The sequence below is a fragment of the Lathyrus oleraceus genome, chromosome 4 (genome assembly GCF_024323335.1).
Source record: "Lathyrus oleraceus cultivar Zhongwan6 chromosome 4, CAAS_Psat_ZW6_1.0, whole genome shotgun sequence".
Taxonomy (NCBI): domain Eukaryota; kingdom Viridiplantae; phylum Streptophyta; class Magnoliopsida; order Fabales; family Fabaceae; genus Lathyrus; species Lathyrus oleraceus.
In genome coordinates, this window is record NC_066582.1 from 107,306,765 (window position 1) to 107,331,776 (window position 25,012).

A 25,012-nucleotide genomic window follows, 5' to 3' on the forward strand; every position below is an offset into this window, starting at 1 on the left:
CGTGAGTTGCATTTCATGTACCTATATGTGTTGGTGTAAGCCCTAGAGGCCAATACTTTTGGTACTCGTATCGAATTATTTATTAATAATAAAAGGCTTTTTCTTTATTATGCTTGTTTAATAAAGTCCCTAGAATAGCTAGTCTGTTTAATGTATCAAGTGTGACTTAATCATGAGATCACATTAAACATAAGGACATTATTCTTAAAGTATCCGTAGTCGGGCTTTGTTGTAAAGTGGGATAACGTTAAAGCATTAAGACTATTATGTATATAGACTGATGATCACATCTCACGGATCATGGATAAGGAGTTATCAAGTCTTAAACATAGGTATGGATATTGTAACACCCCAAAATTTGCCCTCCTCATTCATGCATTCACTTTTTAGGTCATTTAGCATTTCATGCCATATTGCATCGCGTCAATCAGAATTAGCTCCAAGAAGCTCGAACATCATCCAGGACACTTTGTGGGTTCTACTTAGACGGTCAGTCAACGCAAGGAATAGACTTGAGGTACTACCAACAGGTCCAATTGGGGCATATTCACCGTGCAAATTGCCAGACTTGAAGAAGCAAGAATCGGCTGATGAGCTGTCATGCTCGCTAGGCGAGCAGATGCTTCGCCTAGCGAAGAACACTGTCATGCTCGCTAGGCGAAGGGCGCGCATTTCAGAAAATATCAGAAAGCTTTGGGCCTCAGCTGACCTCATTCCAAGCCCATTACCCACGAAATCAGTCTATAAATACTGAAGTTTCAGTAGAGGAAAAGACACTTGGAGTTACACTGGGAGAACCACGGGAGAAAGATCTTGAGAGAAGGAGACCTAGGAATTACTCTGCAGCAACCTTCAGGAAGCTCTGAGGAGTTCACTCCGATTCACACGCTCTTTTGCCTCCGCCTCACGCAAACCTAACAGAGCTTTACAAATCCAGCCGCGTCGTTCGATCGATCTCTCTCATCAGGTATGCCTTTGTTCCTACTACTTTACGCCTTGAATTTGAATATTATGAATGTATGAGGTAACATCAGGTGTTGCCCACGGGTTTATGTTTGTGTATAAATATATGAGCAATGCATCGAATGTTTTAATAATTTCGTTTCTGAGATGAATTCCGTAGGGTTTGGAGTCCTTAACATCGTGCAGGTATCAACGAGAAATCCAAAACCCGCAGGCCCTCGCTAGCCGCTTCGCTAGGCGAGCCTGTAGCGAAGCTTCGCTAGCCTTCGCTAGGCGAAGCAGTCGCGAACGTAACAGTATTCGTTTTTTGTTCTCTTTATTCTAACCTGTCTTGTGTTTCCATGGCATTGTTTTCTCTTGGTTTCATCCTGTTGCTCTAACCCTTTGTCGAGTTTTGTGAGGGCTCACGTGGCTTTTGCAGAGACACTCGCGTGGTTTCCCACTTTATTTGTGGGATACCCCCTGGAGTTTTATTCTGATTATTCGTGTTGACTGATTTCCTTTGACGGTCCAGCTGGAGAGATTTCAGGGTTTCTTGCTCCTTTAACTGCTATAGCTTCGGATCTTTATCCGTGTGGTAATTTTTTCCCTTTCTCGTACTTTATCGCTTTCTTAGCTGGAAGACCTCGATAGGAGGCAATGTTTGAGCCCCTTGGTGGCATTTTACTTTGAGATACTTGTTTTGTGTTTTGTATTCGTATCCCCACATGTAACGCGGTTCCTTCGTCAAGGACTGCCCGTTTGCCCTCGCGCATCACAAACCCTAAAACCCATAACACACGTTTACTCCTTCTACTACAGGTGAGTAAGTCTCCAAAGGTCGAGCATCCGGTAGATGGCGTAGTAACGTCGTTCATCCAAAACCCATTCCATGACCCCGTAGTTAGCCGAACTACGGCTTGCTCTGATTCTCATTCCAGATGAGATACGTAGGCATAAGACGCGATGTCTTAGCGAGCACACTAACCCCCAACCCGTAGGTCAGCCGAGCTACGAAGACTCTGATTCTCATATTCAGATGAGATACGTATGCAGTGGATGCGACATCCGCGCGGGTCATTTCTCTTAACCTTTTAGTAAATAGTACATTAGATAAACTCACACCCTTTAGACAAAAAACTACAAAAGTGGATCCCGTAGAGTACTACGGATGCGTAGGGGTGCTAATACCTTCCCTTCGCATAACCGACTCCCGAACCCAAGATTTGGTGGCGAGACCCCGTCTTGTCCTTTCCTTTTTTCAGGTTTACTTCGAGCGTTTCCTTTCCCTCCTTTGGGATGAATAACGCACGGTGGCGACTCTTCTGTCATTCTCTTTCGCCGGTTGTTTTTTCGCTCACTGTATTTTTCAGGTTACGACAGATATTAATAGTAATATTTATACTGGATTGACCCAGTATGAGAATATTATATAGAATGTTATGCAAAGTGTCATAAGTTATTCTCATGGTGATAATGGTGTATACCACCCTTCGACCTGAAACCACTATGGACCCTAGACGTAGAGTCGAGTGCCTTATTGCTGATCAAACATTGTCCGTAACTGGATGACCATAACGACAGTTGATGGGTACTCCACGAAGCATACTAAGGGACATGAGTGACCTAGATGGAATTTTCCCATCCTGTGTAACAGGATAAATGTCAATGGGCCCAATATTGAACTGGACAATGGTGACACGGTCTATGCCTTGTGTTCAATATAGACATAAGGGCAAAAGGGTAATCGTACACATAAGTATTATCATAAAAGGATTTGTCAGATCACATGACATTTTCGTGTCTTGGGTAGCAGTGATGTGTTGCTAGATACCGCTCACTGTTTATTATGTTAAATACGTGATTTAATATAATTGTCAATGCCGCGAAAACCTACAGGGTCACACACAAAATGACGGATTAATGAGAGATTGATAACTAAGGAACACCGTAAGGTACGATGCACTTAAGTGAATTGTAGAACATCGTTAGGTATGATGTACTTAAGTAGAATAGGAAATATGGTAAGGTACCACACGCTTAAGTGATTTTGACATATTATAAGATATGGGCCACATACACTTAAGTGGGCTTTTTAGCTTGCAACCCATACAAGTGGTTCTATAAATAGAACCCTTATGCAGCAGCATTTGTGTAGTTTCAATTTCGTTTCTCTCTCTCACTCAAAGCCTTCATTCGTAGCAGCTAGCACTGAGATTGAAGGAATCAGTTCATGTGGACTGAGTAGAGGCGTTGTCATCGTTCAACGTTCGTGATCGCTTCTTAGATATGCATCAAAGGTTTCGATCGTCACAAGAGGTAACGATTCTATCACTGATTATGACCATTCGTAAGGATCACTAAAGGAGTTTTTTTTTTAAATTCCGCTGCGTTTTAGGTCGCCCTTCTCCTTCAATATGTGCATGTTGTTGGGAATGGGTGTGAGACTATGTCATTGTTGATTGTGTAATTAATAAGTGTTTGTTGTATATTCTCTACCTTAACATTCTTTATACTACTTATATTGAATGTTGTTTCTCACCTCCTTTGCTTCATATTGTCCACCATGGACATCTTGCAGATGCTCAGGAGTGATCATTATTATTGTGTGTGGAAGGTGGCTTGTTGGAGCTACTCTTCGCTTTTATTTATCGTTTTATCATACATTAGTGGTTTATCTAGTGCTCTGATTATGTAAGATCGGGGACGAGAGTTGTCATGTTGTATGTTGATGTTGATTTTGTTGTTCTGGAGTTTAATACTTTATTCATGAAGTTGTTATGAAATGTTTTTACGCTTTGTAGTTTCAAATGATATGATGGTTTTTAAAGGGTTGTCGTTGGTGACACCTTAAATTCTCATGTAAACCTTTTTAAATACGTTTTAGGGTTTAGGGTGTTATAGTGAAAACTGTTTTTATTTTAAAATTGGCTAAGGATTGTAATGTTGAAAGAAAAAAAAACTTCATTAGGCTCAAAGAGATTGGCTCATTAATGTAACCCATAGATTATTTCCTTTTTTGGTTTTTACAACTTTTATATAATGGAGGCTCGCCTCCACTTCTTTTCATCCAATTTTCCAAGGATTTATATTTTATTTGGGATTTATCTCTCTAATCTCTCTAGAAAATATTTCCATCACTTAAAATTTCCTTAGTGCTTGTAAGTGAAACTTTGCTTGTGAGGAAGAGTTCTGTAAGTGGTCTTGATGTTTATATAAATCTTGGGAGTGTGATACTCTTGAAAAGGTTGAGTTTGGTTCATGAGATTTTTTTTAAAAAAGTTATGTTTTGGTTATTGAGATCAACTTGTAAATATCTAAGAAGGTTATAGTTTATATGTGGTAAAAGTTACTTGTGATTGGGGATAAGCTTGTAAAAATATCAAGATCAACTTGTATAAAAGGTCATGGGTATAATCTATAAAATGTCACAAGTTTATAGTTAAAATATCAAGAAGATCTCTTGGGGACAAGATTAGACCAATGTTCGACCAAACCTGGATAACTCTCTTGTGCAATCTCTCTAACCATATCCTTTTAATTTATGTTACAATTTACTCAAACAAAATTACTATCATGATGTTAATAGAGAAAATAATAAAATTAATGATAAATTTTAAATACCATAATTCACCCCCCTCTTGTTCTTGAAGTTTGTTGTCCAACAGACGTCAACACTAGTCTTAATTTTGCCAAGTCTGTAAATATTTTGTCGTATATTATGATGCATCTATTTTTGGTCTAGGTGGTGTGCTTATGGAGAAAGGTCAAGTTATAACTTATGCTTCTAGATAACTTATTGTTCATGAAAGGAATTACCCTACCCATGATTTGGAATTAGCAGTAGTGGTTTTTGTGTCTAAGATTTGGAGGTACTATCTATGAAAGAAATAATAATATGTACCTATACTTTTTCTTAAATAATAATATAGTAATAAAAAAATAAGAACTAAGTTAAAATTGAAATATTAATAAAAATAATATTCGAATAAAATTCCGGGTGTTACAATTCTTCCCCACTTATTGAATTTTCATCCTAATAAATATACCTTAAGCGAACAAGTTTGGGTAAGACCCCTTCATTTTCTAGTTCCCAAGTAACGCTACTGTCAATAGTTATGTCCCATACGACTCTAACCAAAGGAATTTCTTTTCCTCTCAGGTGTTTTACCTTCCGATCTTCAACTTGTAAGGGTGATGTTTCCTAAGTTAAGTTATCTCATATTTGCACATCCTCCGATTGAATCACATACGACGGCTCATGAATTTACTTATGAAATTGAGACATGAAAGACACTATGGAGATTTGAAATATATGAGGGTAATGCAATTTGGCAGGCGACTTTGCTGACTCTTCTAAGAATTTGATAAGGACTAATAAAATGAGGAGTTAGATTTCGTGAGTTCAATGTCAGACCAACCCCGGTAACTAGAGTGATTCTCATGAACACAAGATTTCCTTCCTAAAATTTGAGGGCTTTTCTTCGTTTATCATGATAAATTTTATGTTTATTTTGCAACATCCTCATCTTTTCCTGAATCATTTTAACCTTCTTGATATATGTTGAACTACTTTAGGTCCTAACACAATGCTTTCACCCGATTCATACCAACATAAGGGCGTCCTACATCTTTTACCATGTAACGCTTCTAAAGGCGACATTCCAATACTAGAATGGAAACTAATAATATAGGTAAACTCAATCAGTGGTAAATAATTATCCAAACTATCTCTTTGTTCTAAAACACACGCTCTTAAAATATCTTCCAGTGATTAGATAGTTTGTTCCATCTGACCGTTTATCTATGGATGATACACGTTGTTGGTTCTATGTGTTGGCATCAATTTTGGTAAAACTTAGAGTTATCACAAATTGTCATGTGTGTTGTCTTGACATGTGATATCAGCTTCCTGTAGGATGTTTAAATATGGTTGTGCAGGATTTAGTTAAGATGTCAGACCCAATGTTAAGACATGTGCACACAGAATATTCAGTCTGAATGTTATGTGTTTTATTGCTGCGTTTTTCATGCAAATCTTTGTGTGCTTATGTGGAGATTGCATGCGCTATTCAAGAAGTAATTCTATTTAAAACTAGGATGATCTATTTTCCAAAAAGGAATGATTAGTTGTTGTTTCTTAGGAGATGTGCAATTAAAATAGAATTAGGGTTTCATGCTGCCCAAGCCCATTCAAAAAGCTTCTATTTAAAGGCCATGTAAAACCTGTTTTAGACACACAAGAAACGAATGATAAAGTGAGAGAGTTTTTGGGTTTTAGTCTTGTGTGAGCTTATGTATTGTGATCCATTCATTCATCTTGTTGATGTATGAATTGGACTGAGTTTTGTGTTGTAATTTGTCCACTCTAAGCTTTGAAGTACGAGTATTTGTTTACTTGATTAAAGCTTTTAAGCAAGATCAAGTATGTGTCCTTGAAGTGTGTCTTCTTTCTTTTTGTATTTGTTCTTATATCACTGTTGTGATTGAGGGGGACTGAGTAGGGTCTCATATCTAAGAGTTCTTAGATAGAAGTCACACGGGTAGAGATTAGGTGAAAAGACTGTAACTTGAAGTTGTTTACTGAGAGTCTTTGAACTAATTCTATTTAGTGGATTTCCTTCCTGGCTTGGTAGCCCCCAGACGTAGGTGTGTTTGCATCGAACTGGGTTAACAATTACTTGTGTCACTTGTTCAATTGTTTTCCTATTTTTATCCTGTTTATATTTCACTTTTTGTTCAGATATTAGTGTCGTGACATTACCTTCGACATCTCATATCTGATACCAGACTTTGAATTGGTATCAGAGCAGGCATCCTGCTGTAACACCCCAAAATTTGCCCTCCTCATTCATGCATTCATTTTTAGGTCATTTTACATTTCATATTTCATTTCATCATGTCAATCAGGATCAAATCCAAGAAGCTTGAATATCACCCAAAGCACTAATCTTGAAGGAGCAAAAAGCAGAGCCTGAACTGTCATGCTCGCTAGGCGAGCAGAATGGTTCGCCTAGCGAAGAGAATTGTCATGCTCGCTAGGCGAGCGAATCCTTCGCTAGGAGAAGTGCACACGTTTTCAGAATATAACAGAAAGTCATGGACTTGGGCCTCTCTCATTTGAGCCCACAAAGCCACGAAAATTAGGCTATAAATTCTGAGTTTTCATTAGAAACAAAACCCAGGGCAGAAGAAGGAGACTAACAGAGAAACCTAGACAGAGGGAGTGAGAACTAATCTGCAGCAACCTCCGGACAGCTTTGAGAAGTTCACTCTGACTCACACACTTTCATCTCCCGCAAACCCTAACATTGGTTTGCAAACCCAGCCGTGCCTTTTGATTTCAACCGATCTCTCCAATCAGGTTTGCCCTTATTCCCATTACCTTATGCTTTCAATTTGAATTCTCTGAATGTAGGAGGTATGATGGATGAATCTCATTATGTTTTGCCCACGGGTTTAGATGTGCATAAATGTATAAACACTGCCTTGAATGCTTAATCGTTTAATTTCTGAAGTGTGTGTCATAGGGTTTGAGGTTTCTAAAACCACACTGTTATCTATGAAGAATCCAAAACCCGCAGGCGTTCGTTAGCACCATCGCTAGGCGAGCATGTAGCGAAGCTTCGCTAGCACCTCGCTAAGCGAAGCAGTAGCGAGCGTGACAGTATTTGTTTTTTTTCTATTTGCTTATCCAATCTGTTTTATGTTTGTCATGGTATGTTTTCTCCTGATTCCATCCTGTTACTCTAACCTGTTTTGTTGAGTTTTTGTGAGGGCTCACATGACTCTTGAATGTATGGTGTGATCGTATCCCCATAGGTAGCGCGGTTCCTTCGTCTAGGACTGCCTTTTGCACCCCTAAAACACAAACTAATTCATTGATTTTTCTTCTCCTAAGAACACGTTAACTCCTTCTACTATAGGTGAGTAAGTCTCCGAAGGTCGAGCATCCGGTAGATTGCATAGTAACGTCATTCACCCAAAACACAACCCTTAACCCCGTAGTTAGCCGAACTACGGCTTGCTCTGATTCTCATTCCAGATGAGATACGTAGGCATAAGACGCGATGTCTTAGCGAGCACACTCCTCCCTAACCCATAGGTAGTCGAGCTACGAAGACATTCATTCTCATATTCAGATGAGATACGTATGCAGTGGATGCGACATCCGTGCGAGTTATTTTATTTTGACCCCTCTTTTAGTAAATAGTACATTAGATAAACCCACACCCTTTAGACAAGAACAACAAAAGTGGATCTCGTAGAGTACTATGGATGCATAGGGGTGCTAATACCTTCCTTTCGCATAATCGACTCCCGAACCCAAGATTTTGTTGCGAGACCTTGTCTTTTCCCTTCCTTTTCCCAGGTTTACTTCGAGCGTTTCCTTTCCCTCCGTTGGGATAAATAACACACGGTGGCGACTCTTTTGTCTTTCCCTTTCTTCGCCGGTTGATTTTTTCGCAGGTTGCGACAGCTGGCGACTCTGCTGGGGACCCGATTTCCCTAAGCGAGTCCCTCCTAGCTTTTGTAGGTTGCTTGTTTATTGGGTGTTTATTTCTTATTCATGTACATATCATCGTTGTGTCTGTTGGCTCTGTTGGTTGGTTTGTTTTTTGGGATGGGATGTTCTATAAGAGATAAGCCCACTACCTAGGCTTGAGCGTACACACAGGTTTTAGAGTGGATAGTCATGAGGCTTGCGTGGCATGTTGCTACGTTAAGTCGTTCATGAAGACCCACATTCTAGACAAGGTTTCTTTTGGATATATGATATCCTACGGGTGTTCCGTAACGACAATATGTTCCCTTAGAAATCGTAGACTCTGGTGACCATTTCCCGAGAACTCAGTCGAGGCCTCTCCTCCAAGACGCGTTTATGTTAGCTCTGGTGGGCGTATTCTCGTTGCTCAATCCGAGGACCCCGAGACTGGGAACTTGCTATTAGGATGGCTTGTTGAGGGGAGTCAATGGAGGTCTTTTATCCCGAAATAATGCCAAACCATCGGTCGTAAACGTATTATTCTCGACTGAAGGGCCGAAGCTGACAAACTTCTGTTCTTAGAACCTACCAGTAAGGGGCGAGCTAAATTCAGGAAACCTTAACCTCCAACCAACCCGGTTTTCTGGAGCAGAGCTTTGATCCCGTATTATATTCCTCAGTGGGTTTCTCTTCAGACATTGCAACCCGACAGTGGTTCAAGCAGATGGAGCGATCCTGATTGACATGCCACTACATCGCATCACACTAGTTTGCATAACATCATCTGCATATTTGCATCCAACATCTCATGCTTGTTCATTTGCCCGGTCTTCCCTTTCTCGGTTTGGTTTGGCTGATCTTGCTTATTATGGAGGCTCCCAGGAAGAGTAATGTGACCTATCACCTCTCCTCGGTATTGTTATTTGCACGTTCGATGGCAGTTGTGCACGTTGTTCTGGAAGGCCAAACTGGAATTGAGAAGGGGGGTGCCTTAAAATTGAATAAGCAGCGCATCGCATACCATGCATATTAACCCTTGTTTGTTTTGCAGGTGTCACCGCAGTGTTTAATGTTTGTTCCCTGTATCAGGCGTTATTGGTTCCAAGCGAGTCCACAGGTACCCGACAAAGGAAAATCGTCAGCAACTAGCAATGGACCAGGTACAGAAAGAGCTGGCTGATATGCGTGAAAGGAGGGATCAGTTCATGATATTGATGACTGGCATGGCAGAAGGCCAGGAAAAGCTGAGGGAATTGGTTGAGAAACCGAGGCCCGATCCAGAGGTAGAGATACCAAATGATGAGGGAAACCATGGTAACCCTGGGAACGCTGATAACCCTGTGAACACTGGTAACGCGGGTAACGCAAATGCTGATGGAAACCCGGGTAATGTTGGCAACACGGGGAATGTTGGAAATGGTATTGGCGGAAGGTACAATGTGAATCAAGGAATTCGAATTAACGGGCGCCCCGTTACTGAGGATTATCAGTATGATCAATTCTCTTTGCACGACGAAGCCCACGAGACCACTCGCCGTATGGATGAGCTCGCTGAGAAGCTCAAATCTTTGGAGTCTCAAAATTCCTTAGGGTTCGATGTCACAAATCTTGGTCTGGTTCAGGGAGTAAGGATTCCTCACAAGTTCAAATCCCCTACTTTTGAGAAATACAACGGGGCTTCTTGCCCACGCACTCATCTCCAATCTTATCTGGGAAGGTTGGGAGCTCACACTGAAGACGAAAAGCCGTGGATGTACTATTTTGAAGACAGCCTCACTGGAGCTTCTCGTGAATGGTATTCTCATTTGTCTCGTACTACCATCAAGAGCTGGAAAGACTTGGTAGAGGCTTTTGTCAAGAAATATCAATACAACTTGGACATGGCTCCAAATCGGACCTTGTTGCAAGGAATGTCTCAGACTGCCAAGGAGACCTTTAGAGAGTATGCTCAGCGTTGGAGACAGATTGTTGCGTCCGTCCAACCCCCTATGTCTGAAAGGGAGATGGCAGACATGTTCATGAACACTCTTCAAGGCAATTATATTGAGAGATTGGTTGCTTGCCCGTCAATCAGCTTTGCAGAGATAGTAATTGCTGGAGAAAGAATCGAGAGTCTGTTGAAGATGGGCCGAATTCAAGACAATAGTGCTTCCAACTCATCAGTTCCCAAGAAACCGTTTGCTGGTAACGGTCAGCGAAGAAGAGAAGGCGAGACAAGCATTGTGTATGCCGGCAGAGGCAGAGGCAGAGGACGCCCTAATTATTATCAAGATCAAGTGACTGCAGTCACTATTCTGACACTTGCTCCTCAACAGCAACAACAACCGCAGTATCATCCGCAACAGCAACCCAGGTACAACAATCAACAACAAGGAGGTAATCCGGGTCAGCAGAGACACTATCAACAACGTCCGAGACAGACGGACCGGGTCATTGAGCCAATCCCAATGCCTTATTCGGTATTACTTCCTAGGCTGATTGACCTGAATCTGGTTACGTTAAGAACTCTGGCCCCACCAATCGACCCTAATAATTTGCCCAGAGGTTATGATGTCAACGCCAGATGTGCTTTTCACTCCAACGCACCTGGCCATACTACAGATAATTGCAAGGCTCTCCAGCTAAAGGTACAAGATTTGAGAGATGCCCAGGCTATCAATTTTTCTCCGGTGCCTAATGTTATCCAAAACCTGATGCCAGCTCACGGCGGGCAGAGGATTAATGCTGTTGATAGTGGGGAAACTTTGAATTTGGTTTCTGATGTGACTAAAGTGAAGACTTCGCTATCGGTGGTTAAAGACCGACTTTTGAAAGGACAGATTTTCCCGGGCTGTGGGGGAGAGTGCAGAAATTGTCAAGCTGCCAAGAACGGATGTGACAGTTTGAGAAGGGGTATTCAGCGACTGATAGATGAAGGTTGTCTTCAGTTCGACCAGACCAGTCCAGTGAAGAATGATGTGTCGACAGTAACGTTTTATTTCACTCCTGAAGAAATATATGTTCCCGAGAGATCCGCTCTGACAACAATATATTTCCCAAAAAGTACGGAACCGACAACGGTGAACATCGGAAGTCCAGCACCAGTTACAATTTGCTCTGACAGCCCTCAACCGGTTTTGTTTAGTCCGGTCACCATCACGGTACCAGGACCTGTTCCGTACGAGAAAGACAGTGCTATCCCGTGGCACTATGGGGCTGATATCTACTGCTAGGGGCAGAAAGTTAACAGTGAAGACATTGACATTGGTAGTTCCGCTGTAGACAATGTTGGAGGGGTTGGTGGCTTCACTCGTAGTGGACGCCTATTTGCACCATCAACATTGCGCACGAATACTGAAGCTGAGGCAGTTGCCAAGGCTAAAGGAAAACAGGTAGCCATCGAAGAGGTTACTACTGAGGAAGCTCCTCTTAAGACCGCATTCGAGAAGGAAGTGGATGAGTTTATGAGGATTATCAAGAAAAGTGACTACAAGGTAGTCGACCAGCTAAATCAGACACCCTCAAAGATCTCCATTCTCTCGTTATTGATGTGCTCTGAGGCGCACAGAGCAGCCTTGTTGAAAGTACTGAATATGGCCTATGTTCCACCAGAGATAACTGTTAACCAGCTGGAGTCGGTAGTTTCAAATGTAAACGCTAGCCATGGGCTAGGTTTCACCGATTATGACCTGACATCTGAGGGAAGGAATCACAACAAAGCCTTACATATCACAATGGAATGCAAAGGGGTGGTGCTTTCCCATGTTTTGGTTGATACAGGCTCTTCTCTGAATGTTCTTCCAAAGAAAGCCTTAATGAAGTTGGATTGCAATGACATCATCCTGAGGCCAAGTAATTTAATTGTGAGGGCTTTTGATGGCTCTAAGAGATCTGTCTTTGGCGAAGTCGAGTTGCCAGTTAAGATTGGACCGCAGGTGTTCAAGAGCACCTTTTATGTGATGGATATCCAGCCTGCTTATAGCTGTCTGCTAGGTCGGCCCTGGATTCATGCTGTCGGTGCTGTTACTTCTACTCTCCACCAGAAGCTCAAATATGAACTAGAAGGTCAGGTCGTCACTGTCTGTGGTGAAGAGGATATTTTTGTTAGCCACCTGTCTACATTTAAGTATGTGGAGATGGATGGCGAGATGCATGAGATGCTGTGTCAGGGCTTCGAAGCCATAAACATCAGTGAGGTCACGCCCAATGCTGTCTTTTCACCTAAGTCTGAGAAGGTAGGGACTTCTATCTCTTCATACAAGCAAGCTGTTGAAGTGGTTAAAGTTGGTAATGCCCAAGGCTGGGGCAAATTTGTGAAGCCAATCATCAAAGAAGACAAATTTGGATTGGGGTATACTCCGGGGTCTCAGAAGAATGAAGCCGATACTTTCTCCAGCGAGGGTTTGGTTTCTCCCCACATCGTCAATGCTGCAGATGAAGACAAGGCTGACAGCGACGGTGACTTAGATAGCTAGATTCGCCCGTGTGTCCCGGGAGAAAAGTTCAACAATTGGTCGTCTGAAAAAGTCGTCCGAGTTACTCTACTGAAGGAGTAATTTTTATTGTTTTCCTTTTATTACATGCATAATAAAGTCTTACACTTTGCCCAAGGTGTAATGACTCATCTGTAGGGCCATCCATTTAGTCGCATTTTGCAATTGTTTTCATCATCAATAAAGGACAGCTTTTGCAAACAATTTTGTGTTCTCTTTCTTTCAGTTATTTTACTTTTACAGAAAAAACAATAAAAATGGCAATGTTTTCTTTTTTTCGTTTTTCTTTCTAAAAAATCTCGTTCTAAGGTAAAGCATAATCCTCCATCATACAGAGATGATCACCCGGATCTCACTGCTAACGACACTGCTATGGCCAAGTATGACTTCGACAATCCTATCTATCAAGCCGAAGAAGGGGTTGAGAAAGATTGTGAATTACGTGAGGAGTTAGCCAGGTTGTTGAAACAGGAGGACCGAGCTATTACACCTTATCGGGAGGTGATCGAGACCGTCAACATTGGTACCGAAGACGATGAGAAAGAGATCAAGATCGGGGTCGACCTACAGGTCGAGGTGAAAGAACAGTTGACCAGTATGCTTCGTGAGTACGTCGACATCTTTGCTTGGTCCTATCAAGATATGCCAGGTTTGGATACAGACATCATTGTGCACAGGTTACCGTTGAATGAAAATATGCCGCCAGTAGAGGGAAGACCGTTGATCATGTACTTGACTGTGTTAGAAAGGTCAATGGGTTGTGTGCTCGGTCAGCATTACGAGTCAGGTCGAAAAGAGCATGCAATATACTACCTTAACAAAAAGTTTACCGACTGTGAACAAAGATACTCACTGCTCGAGAAAACTTGATGCGCTTTGGCATGGGCTGCTCGCCGACTAAGACAGTATATGTTGACTCACACGACTCTATTGATATCAAAGATGGATCCAGTCAAGTATATTTTTTAAAAGCCAACGCTTACCGGAAGAGTTGCTAGGTGGCAAATGATACTGACAGAGTATGACATCCAATACACTTCACAAAAAGCCATCAAAGGAAGTGTCTTGTCAGACTATCTTGCAGAGCAACCGATTGATGATTACCAACCTATGAGGTTCGACTTTCCTGATGAGGACATCATGTTTCTCAAATCGAAAGATTGCGAGGAACCACTCCCGGAGGAGGGGCCTGACCCTGAATCCAAATGGATTGTGATGTTTGATGGGGCGGTCAACGTCAATGGTCGCGGAGTTGGTGCAGTATTGATCACCCCGGAGGGGGTTCATATGCCATTTTGTGCCAAAATAACTTTTTCCTGCACCAACAATGAAGCCGAATACGAAGCTTGTATCCTAGGACTTGAGGAAGCCATCAACCTACGGATTAAAAGATGAATGGTGTTGTTGAGGCAGCTAACAAGAATATTAAGAAGATTGTGCAAAAGATGGTGGTAACATACAAGGACTGGCATGAGTTGTTACCGTTTGCACTACATGGGTATCGAACTTCAATTAGAACATCCACCGAGGCAACACCTTATCAGTTTGTATATGGCATGGAAGCAGTTCTTCCGGTTGAAGTCGAAATTCCTTCTTTGCGGGTCCTGATGGATGTTAAGCTGGACGAAGCAGAATGGGTCCGTTCTTGATACAATTAGCTGAGCCTAGTTGAGGAAAAGAGACTTGCAGTTATATGCCATGGCCAATTATATCAGAGATGAATGAAGAGAGCATTTGACCAGAAAGTGCGCCCTCGGGAGTATCAAGTCGGTGAATTGGTACTCAAAAGAATTCTTCCTCCCAACACAGATCGCAGGGGCAAATGGACACCGAACTATGAGGGTCCATACGTGGTTAAAAAGGTTTTTCTCTGGAGGAGATTTGATGCTAACAACCATGGATGGCGAAGACTTCCCATCCCCTGTCAACTCAGACGCGGTTAAAAAATACTTTGCATAATTGACTCGCTGGACAAAAGAAAAAGAGTCCAGGCAAAAAAGGGCATCCCGACGAACCAAAAAAAAAGGGTTCGGGCAAAAAATAGGGATATAAAAAAAAGTGTACACCCGGTGAGTCGAAAACCCGAAAGGGCGGCTCAGGCAAAAAAGGGTATCCCGGTGGATTGAAAACCCAAAAGGGGCGGTCCACGCAAAAGAGGGAATAAGCGAATGACTGCAATCTGAGTTCATCCGTGTTATATCACCGTTTCATTCAATCCGGCAACCTCCGAAGGTTAAAGATCGACTAATCATCCACTTCAGAAAGCAAGATGAGCAGAGCGTCTTGAGGTCATACGAGCCATAGTAGAGTCGAAACTCAGTGGGACCCCGTATCCACGTTGCCATTAGGATAGTTTTCTTTTTGTTCAATTTATAGCGATCGCCTCTTTTTAGGGATCAGCTTCCTGATGTATTCGCCTATTCCTGGCACAAATTTTTCAACCAATAAAAGTCGAATATTCAGTTAAAAGAGCCTCCTTATTTTTCATTTATCAGTTTGTTTGCAAAAAATGTCCAAATTTTTGATGAAACATATTGCATCTGAATATAATGGTGGCTTTTTGCAGATGATTTGCACAGGAAAACATTTAAAATTGCTTTGAATGTGCTTAACCCCGGACGGTGAACTCAAACCGAGTAATTTCCCCGGGACATACGTGTGTGATTGCAGGTCACAGGAACCGGATGCCAAGTCATGAATCCTCATCCCCAAGCGGTTGGCAAAGTCTCTCCTCAGCAGAGCATGTCCCCCAGTAGAGTTGCACCTTGTATCCCCAACAACAGCGGAGTAGTTGCATACCCAACGGACAAGAGGGTGGCGTCCCCAGTGTTCATCTCATTTCCCAACAGATTATTTTTAACAGATTTGTTTTAATCCCCAGCTTGAGGACGATTAGCAAGTTCATATCCCCAGCAAAGGTCGATTCCTGCGACATTTCCCCAGGAGGTGCTTTCCCCACAGACTCTCCCCACAGAGCCTCGCCAAACAAAGTTCCCATAGTTGATACTCCCCCAGCAAGGTCAACTTTTCAAAAAAGGAAGAACCGATTTATTTTCGGTGGCTCCCCGGTCCTGGCAGACGGATCATTCCCTACAGAGCATTCAAGGATTGATACACTAATCCGTTCCCTACCGAAGTTTGCTTCCCCAAAGCAGATTTCTTTTTGCACCATGCATAACATTTGCATTTGCATTTGCATGCATATCAAGTATACACATAAGCTGACAAACAGGTTTTTCAAAAAGACTGAAGAATTACTTTACAACCAAAGTCATGAGATTCAGCCTGAGAATCGTGTTCCAGTGATCCAGCTTGGGGGTCATTTTGAAGATTCAGCCTGAGAATCGTGTTCCAGTGATCCAGCCTGAGGGTCATTTTGAAGATTCAGCCTGAGAATCGTGTTCCAATGATCCAACCTGAGGGTCATTTTGAAGATTCAGCCTGAGAATCGTGTTTCAGTGATCCAGCCTGAGGGTCATTTTGAAGATTCAACCTGAGAATCGTGAGGGTCATTTTGAAGATTCAGCCTGAGAATCGTGTTCCAGTGAGCCAGCCTAAGGTTCAATTTGAAGATTCAGCCAGAGAGTCGACTACAAGTGTGATTTCCCCAGCAAGCCAGCTAGAGGAGTAGATTGACAGCTCCACAGAAAATAAACCTACAAGAGGATCCATCCCGCGGATCGCAATTTAAAAATAAAGTCTAATTGAAGGGTCGTTACAACATGTTCTAGCCTGAAGAATATGTACGTAGCCCAAAAGGTGGAATATTCTCGAAGCTGCATATCTAACATGAAGATTGGGTGTAGATTTCGAAAGAGGGTCAGCCAACGCATGCCTCAGATGCGAGATCCTGATGATGGGAATTTATCATCAAAACAATCCAGATCTAGCCAGAAGATCGAAATCAGGTCTAGCTCGAAGACCGAAAATAGATTCAGCCAGAGAATCAAAGAGAAGATTTAGCCAGAGAATCGAAACGAAGAAGATCTAGCCAGAAGATCGAAGAAGATCTAGCCAGAAGATTGAAGTCAGGTCTAGCCCGACGACCGAAAATAGATTCAGCCAGAGAATCAAAGAGAACAGATTCAGCCAGAGAATCGAAACAAAATCGTATCCAACCCGAGGATCAAGATTAATATCCAACCAGAGGATTAAATTGGGTATAGATTTAGCCAGAGGATCGAAACCCCAGATTAAGTGAGAAGACTGATTCAGATTCAGCCAGAGGATCGGAAGAAAATAAACAGCGCGATGTTCTCAAAGCGCAAATTTTCGGTATGTCTTTGGTATTCAATCACAGCTCACCCTGTTTGTCTAATAAGTTGTTCGCTTTCATCCTGCTCGGGTTAATTGATGATTGAATAGGGGCAGCTGTAACACCCCAAAATTTGCCCTCCTCATTCATGCATTCACTTTTAGGTCATTTTACATTTCATATTTCATTTCATCATGTCAATTAGGATCAAATCCAAGAAGCTTGAATATCACCCAAAGCACTAATCTTGAAGGAGCAAAAAGCAGAGCCTGAACTGTCATGCTCGCTAGGCGAGCAGAATGGTTCGCCTAGCGAAGAGAATTGTCATGCTCGCTAGGCGAGCGAATCCTTCGCTAGGCGAAGTGCACACGTTTTCAGAATATAACAGAAAGTCATGGACTTGGGCCTCTCTCATTTGAGCCCACAAAGCCACGAAAATTAGGCTATAAATTCTGAGTTTTCATTAGAAACAAAACCCAGGGCAGAAGAAGGAGACTAACAGAGAAACCTAGACAGAGAGAGTGAGAACTAATCTGCAGCAACCTCCGGACAGCTCTGAGAAGTTCACTCTGACTCACACACTTTCATCTCCCGCAAACCCTAACATTGGTTTGCAAACCCAACCGTGCCTTTTGATTTCAACCGATCTCTCCAATCAGGTTTGCCCTTATTCCCATTACCTTATGCTTTCAATTTGAATTCTCTGAATGTAGGAGGTATGATGGATGAATCTCATTATGTTTTGCCCACGGGTTTAGATGTGCATAAATGTATAAACACTGCCTTGAATGCTTAATCGTTTAATTTCTGAAGTGTGTGTCATAGGGTTTGAGGTTTCTAAAACCACACTGTTATCCATGAAGAATCCAAAACCCGCAGGCGTTCGCTAGCACCATCGCTAGGCGAGCATGTAGCGAAGCTTCGCTAGCACCTCGCTAAGCGAAGCAGTAGCGAGCGTGACAGTATTTGTTTTTTCTGTTTGCTTCTCCAATCTGTTTTATGTTTGCCATGGTATGTTTTCTCCTAATTACATCCTGTTACTCTAACCTGTTTTGTTGAGTTTTTGTGAGGGCTCACATGACTCTTGAATGTATGGTGTGATCGTATCCCCATAGGTAGCGCGGTCCTTCGTCTAGGACTTCCTTTTGCACCCCTAAAACACAAACTAAGTCATTGATTTTTCTTCTCCTAAGAACACGTTAACTCCTTCTACTACAGGTGAGTAAGTCTCTGAAGGTCGAGCATCCGGTAGATTGCGTAGTAACGTCGTTCACCCAAAACACAACCCTTAACCCCGTAGTTAGCCGAACTATGGCTTGCTCTGATTCTCATTCCAGATGAGATACGTAGGCATAAGACGTGATGTCTTAGCGAGCACACTCCTCCCTAACCCATAGGTAGCCAAGCTACGAAGACTCTGATTCTCATATTCAGATGAGATACGTATGCAGTGGATGCGACATCCGTGCGAGTCATTTTCTTTTGACCCCTCTTTTAGTAAATAGTACATTAGATAAACCCACACCCTTTAGACAAGAACAACGAAAGTGGATCCCGTAGAGTACTACTGATGCGTAGGGGTGTTAATACCTTCCCTTCGCATAATCGACTCCCGAACCCAAGATTTGGTTGCGATACCATGTGTTTTCCCTTCCTTTTCCCAGGTTTACTTCGAGCGTTTCCTTTCCCTCTGTTGGGATAAATAACGCACGGTGGTGACTCTTCTGTCTTTCCCTTTCTTCGCCGGTTGATTTTTTCGCAGGTTGCGACACCTGCTCTGGTTCTGGGTGAGATCTTGGGACGTTACTTTCTGGTACTATGGGTAGAGACGGATGATCTGTACACGGACCACCAAATTCTGGATGGATCTAACTATGACTAATGGTAACTATGACTACACGGACCACCAATTCTGGATGTAATGAATATCCTTGAAATTGCTAATGCCTCAGGAGCCCTGGGTAAGAAGATGTCAGATGAAAAGCTTGTGAGGAAAATTCTCAGATCACTTCCCAAGAGATTTGCCATGAAAGTGACAGCCATAGAAGAATCTCAAGATATCTGCAAGATGAGAGTGGATGAGCTAATTGGATCCCTCCAAACATTCGAGTTGGAAATGAGTGATGGATCTGAAAAGAAAGCCAAAAGCATAGCCTTTATGTCAAACACTGAAGATAAAGAGAAAGAAAGTAGTCAGGATACTGATGAAGGCATGGAAAATGATTTAGCATTGCTTGGGAGACAATTCAACAAATTCCTGAAGAGGATGGATGTGACATCAGTAGGCCCAATGATGCTGGAAGAAGAACAAAATCTGAGGAAAAATCCAAACAGGGAAAAGGAATTCAGTCCCATGAATGTGAAGGGTATGGACACATTAGAGCTGAATGTGGGGCCTACCTCAAGAAACATAAGAAGAGTCTTGCTGCTACTTTGTCTGATGACAATTCTGAAAGTGAAACAGAAGGAGAGTCTGCCAATCTTGTGACTGCCTTGACTGGGAGATGGGATTCTAATGAAGACTCCAGTGATGATGAATTAACCTTTGATGAACTAGTTACTTCTTACAGGAAGTTGTGTTTCAGAAGTGAAGAAGTGTGTCAACAAATGGAGAATCAGAAGAAACTGATAACTCGGCTAGAGACTGAGAGGACAAAACACTTAGAAACCATCTCTAAGTTGAATATTGAAGTTGTGTTCTTGAATTCCAAACTGGATGAGATGACAAAGTATGTCAGAATGCTAAACAGTGGATCTGACACCTTAGACAAAATCCTCCAGACTGGAAAGATGGCATGAGACATGACTGGCCTTGGGTTCAATGAATCCTCTCCCGCCTGTAGTCCCACTGGTAGCAAACCAAAGATGTCACATCAGGTGTCTCAACATCACAAGGAAAGAGAACATAAAGGAAAACCCCAAAGATGGAGATGTCATTACTATGGGAAATTTAGTCACATAAAACTATTATGCTTTAGGTTGTATGGTTATCCTAGTCCTAATCATCAACCTAGACCCAAACAACCCATCCCTGCTAACAGAAAGCATTGGGTTCCTAGGGTTGGTGCTACTAACTTGATGTCTCACACTTCCTTCAGAGTCTTAGCCAAAGAAGATTGGTACTTTAACAGTGGATGCTTCAGACACGTGACTGGAAACAAAAACCTGTTGGTTGACCTTCAATCTCATGTCACCAGCTATGTAACTTTTGGTGATGGAGCAAAGGGTGAAATCAAGGGGATTGGAAAGATGAACTACCCTGGAGTTCCTAACCTTGATAATGTGTTGCTTGTTAAAGGATTGACTGGAAACCTGATCAGCATCAGTCAACTATGTGATCAAGGTCTAAATGTGAACTTCACAAAAACTGAATGCTTGATTACTAATGCAAAAAATGAGGTGATCATGAGAGGAGTCAGATCTAAGGACAACTTCAATATGTGGATTTCTCAAGAAACTAGATATTCATCAATATGTGCTCTAGCTAAAAAAGAAAAAGTGAAACTATGGCATCAAAAACTGGGTCATCTACATCTCAAAGGAATGAAGATGATCATATTTGTTGAAGCTGTTAGAGGAATCCCAAAATTAAAGATTGAAGAAGGAAGAGTATGTGGTGAATGTCAGATTGGAAAGCAGACAAAGATGTCACATCAGGAGATCAAACATGACACCACATCTAGAGTGCTGGAACTTCTCCACATGGACTTGATGGGACCTATGTAAGTGGAAAGTCTTGGTGGGAAAAGGTATGATTATGTTGTAGTGGACGACTTCTCCAGATATACCTGGGTGAATTTTATAAGGGAAAAATCTGATGTGTTTGATGTATTCAAAGACCTTTGCCAAAGACTTCAAAGAGAAAGAGAAAGTCATGTTATCAGAATCAGAAGTTATCATGGGAACTAATTTGAGAACAGTAAATTTGCTGAATTATGTTCATCTGAAGGGATTGGTCATGAGTTCTCTTCTCCCATTACCCCTCAGCAAAATGGTGTGGTGGAAAAGAAAAATAGAACTCTCCAAGAATCTGCTAGAGCTATGATTCATGCTAAGAAGTTGCCTTACCACTTATGGGCCGAAGCTATGAACACGGCCTACTATGTTCACAACAGAGTAACCTTGAGAAAAGGGACCTCAACCACTTTATATGAAGTCTGGAAGGGAAGAAGACCTACTGCCAAATACTTCCATGTGTTTGGTAGTAAATGCTATATCTTGGCTGATCGTGAACAAAGAAGGAAAATGGATCCCAAGAGTGATGAAGGAATATTTTTGGGCTACTCAACAAACAGCAGAGCCTTTAGAGTTTTTAATTCCAGAACAAACGTTATGATGGAATCTATCAATGTTGTTGTTGATGATCAAGAGACTGATGTCACAGACGATGTTGAAACATTTCTGAATGATGCCCCAGCTGAACTCCTGGACAAAAGTAGTAAGAGTGAGTCCACTCAAGTTGAACCTGAAGCTGATCAAGTAAATAAGAGACCCTCTATCAGAACTCAGAAGGGTCATCCTAAAGATCTCATTATAGGAGACCCAAATAAAGGGGTCACCACTAGATCAAGGGAAGTGATCTCACATGCCTATTTTGTGTCCAAGGTAGAGCCTAAGAATGTTAAAGAAGCCTTAACTGATGAATTGTGGATCAATGCCATGCAGGAAGATTTAGGCCAATTCAAGAGAAATGAAGTATGGGAATTGGTTCCAAGACCTGGAGGAATAAATGTTATTGGAAAAAAGTGGGTTTACAAGAATAAATCTGATGAAAAAGGTGTGGTTACTAAAAATAAAGCAACACTAGTAGCACAAGGATACACTCAAGTTGAAGGAGTTGACTTTGATGAAACATTTGCCCCTGTAGCTCGCCTAGAGTCCATTAGATTATTGCTAGGAGTGACATGTATCCTGAAGTTTAAATTGTTCCAAATGGATGTGAAAAGTGCCTTCTTAAATGGCTACTTGAATGAGGAAGTATATGTTGAACAACCTAAGGGATTCATAGACCCAAATCTTTTAAAGCATGTGTATAAGTTGAGGAAAGATCTCTATGGGTTGAAACAAGCTCCTAGAGCTTGGTATGAGAGACTCACAGTGTTTCTCATTGACAATGGATATAGAAAGGGAGGCATTGGTAAGACCTTATTTGTCAAAGATGAAGGAGGAAAGCTCATGGTGGCTAAGATCTATGTGGATGATATTGTGTTTGATGGGATGTCAAGTAAGATGGTTCAACATTTTGTTGAGACAATGCAATCTGAATTTGAAATAAGTCTTGTTGGAGAACTAACCTATTTTCTTGGCATGCAAGTCAAGCATATGGAAGATTCTATCTTTCTATATCAAAGTAAATATGCCAAGAATATTATTAAGAAGTTTGGCATGGAGAATGCAAGCCACAAGAGGACACCTGCTCCTACTCATCTGAAATTGTCTAAAGATGAATGTGGTGTCAGTGTGGATCAAAGTCTCTACAGAAGCATGATAGGGAGTCTGATATATCTTACAACAAGCAGACCTGGCATTACTTTTGTTGTAGGTGTTTGTGCTAGATATTAAGCTGAACCAAAGGTGAGCCATATAAACCAAGTGAAAAGAATCCTAAAATATGTCAATGGCACTTGTGACTATGGGATGCTATACACTCATGGATCTGAATCTGTGCTATCTGGATATTGTGATGCTGATTGGGCTGGAAGTGTTGATGATAGGAAAAGCACATCGGGAAGATGCTTCTTCTTGGGGAACAATTTAATATCATGGTTTAGTAAGAAGCAAAATTGTGTCTCTTTGTCTACTACTGAAGCTGAATACATAGCAGTTGGAAGTAGTTGTTCCCAACTGGTATGGATGAAACAAATGCTGACTGAATACAATGTCTCACAAGATGTCATGACATTGTACTGTGACAACCTGAGTGCCATAAACATCTCAAAGAGTCCTATTCAGCACAACAGGACAAAACATATTGATATCCGTCACCATTTTATTAGAGAACTCGTGGAGGATAAGATTTTAGCCTTAGAACATGTTGCTACTGAGATGCAGTTAGCTGATATTTTTACAAAGGCCTTGGATGCAAATCAGTTTGAAGTCCTGAGAGGAAAATTAGGGCTTTGCATTTATGAAGACTTGTAGCAATTAATATGGAATGGAAAAGTAAGCAAATAAGTGTCTATGTGGCTAAAATAAAGCGCCCCCATTATGGTAAATCATCACCTAGTTTTGGAAATACCATCGATTACGTCTTCACATGCTACCCCCATAACCTCACTACCTACTCCAACTTTTCCATCTTCCTGCTCCTTCCTCACACACCTCTTCTAGGGCAACTGCATTTTTCCACAAAAACTCCAAAATGTCACAACATCAAAATACTTCTGCTTCAAAAACTACTAAGTCTACTCAAAAGGTTAGCATTCCTTCCATGGACATTCCCGATGATGAGATTCTGGATGTGGTTCCTCTATTAGTTATTCCCTACGAGGCCCTTGATTTGAACCATCCCATGGATACCTCAACTTCTACATGCCCCAATCAAGGTAACATCTCTAGTATCCCTTCTGGCTTAACTCATGCCACTAACTCTAAGGAAGATATACACCACACTGATCGTATCATAAGAAACCTAGTCACTAGAATCCTTAATGAAGGACATTCTGTGAAGGGAGTCTCTACTCCCCTGTCTAAAATGTACCCCTCTCTTGAGGTTGAACAACATAGTAAGAAGAATGATGATTCCTTCAGTTCTGAGAAGGACATGGCTGCTGAAGGTTTGTGCTATCTAGGGCAAACTGTGTCTGGTAAAGGAAACTTTGTGGCATCTAAAACTGCCAATGCTTCCCACTCTGAGAAGCATGATGATGCAAACGATGTGATTGACCTAGAGGATGATATGTATGATGATCAAGAGGATAGCTTGCTTCATCACTTAAAGCCAAGTGTGGCTAAACGTATGAAGACTCGAAAAGGAAGATATGTGGTTGAACTTATGTCAGCTAGAAAAACTAATAAGACTACTGGTATTGGTCCGTCCAAATCTTGGAGCAAGGTTGAAGTGAAGAAGAGGAAGGTTAGAGAAGATTCTGAATCTGAAGAGGATGTTGAGGAAGATGTCCCTGACATCTCTCCTGTGAAGAAAACCACTGTGAGAAAGTCTCGTGTCAAAGTTGTTGTTGTGCATTTGGATAATATCTCTTTCCATCTTGAGGATGGAGCTGCCAAATGGAAATTTGTGATTTAAAGAAGGGTGGTTATGGAAAGGGAGTTGGGAAAGGATGCTGTTGAAGTCAAGGAGGTCATGGACCTGATAAAGGTTGTTGGTTTGTTGAAGACTATGAGGGTTTAGTTAAGGAATTCATTGTCAACATTCCTGAGTATATTACTGATAAGAACAATAAGGAATTTTGCAAGGTGTTTGTGAGAGGTAAGTGTATCACATTCTCTCCCACTGTTATTAACAATTTTCTGGGAAGAAAAGTTGAGGGTGCAGGTGAATTGGAAGCTACAGACAATGAAGTCTGTAGAGAAACTACAGCTAGGCAGGTGAAAGGGTGGCCTATTAAAAAGCATCTTCCTGCTGGGAAGTTGACTGTCAAGTATGCTATATTGCATAAAATAGGAGCTACAAATTGGGTGCCTACCAACCATATTTCCACCATTGCTAATACCCTTGGAAGGTTTATCTTTGTTGTGGGAACCAAAGTGAATTTTGACTATGGTAGATTTATGTTTGAACAAATCATCAAGCATGCATCTACTAATGCAGTTAAGCTGCCTATTGCCTTTCCCTCTATGATTTATGGGATTATCCTAAATAAACACCCTGGTATTCTATGTTCTAATGACTTACCA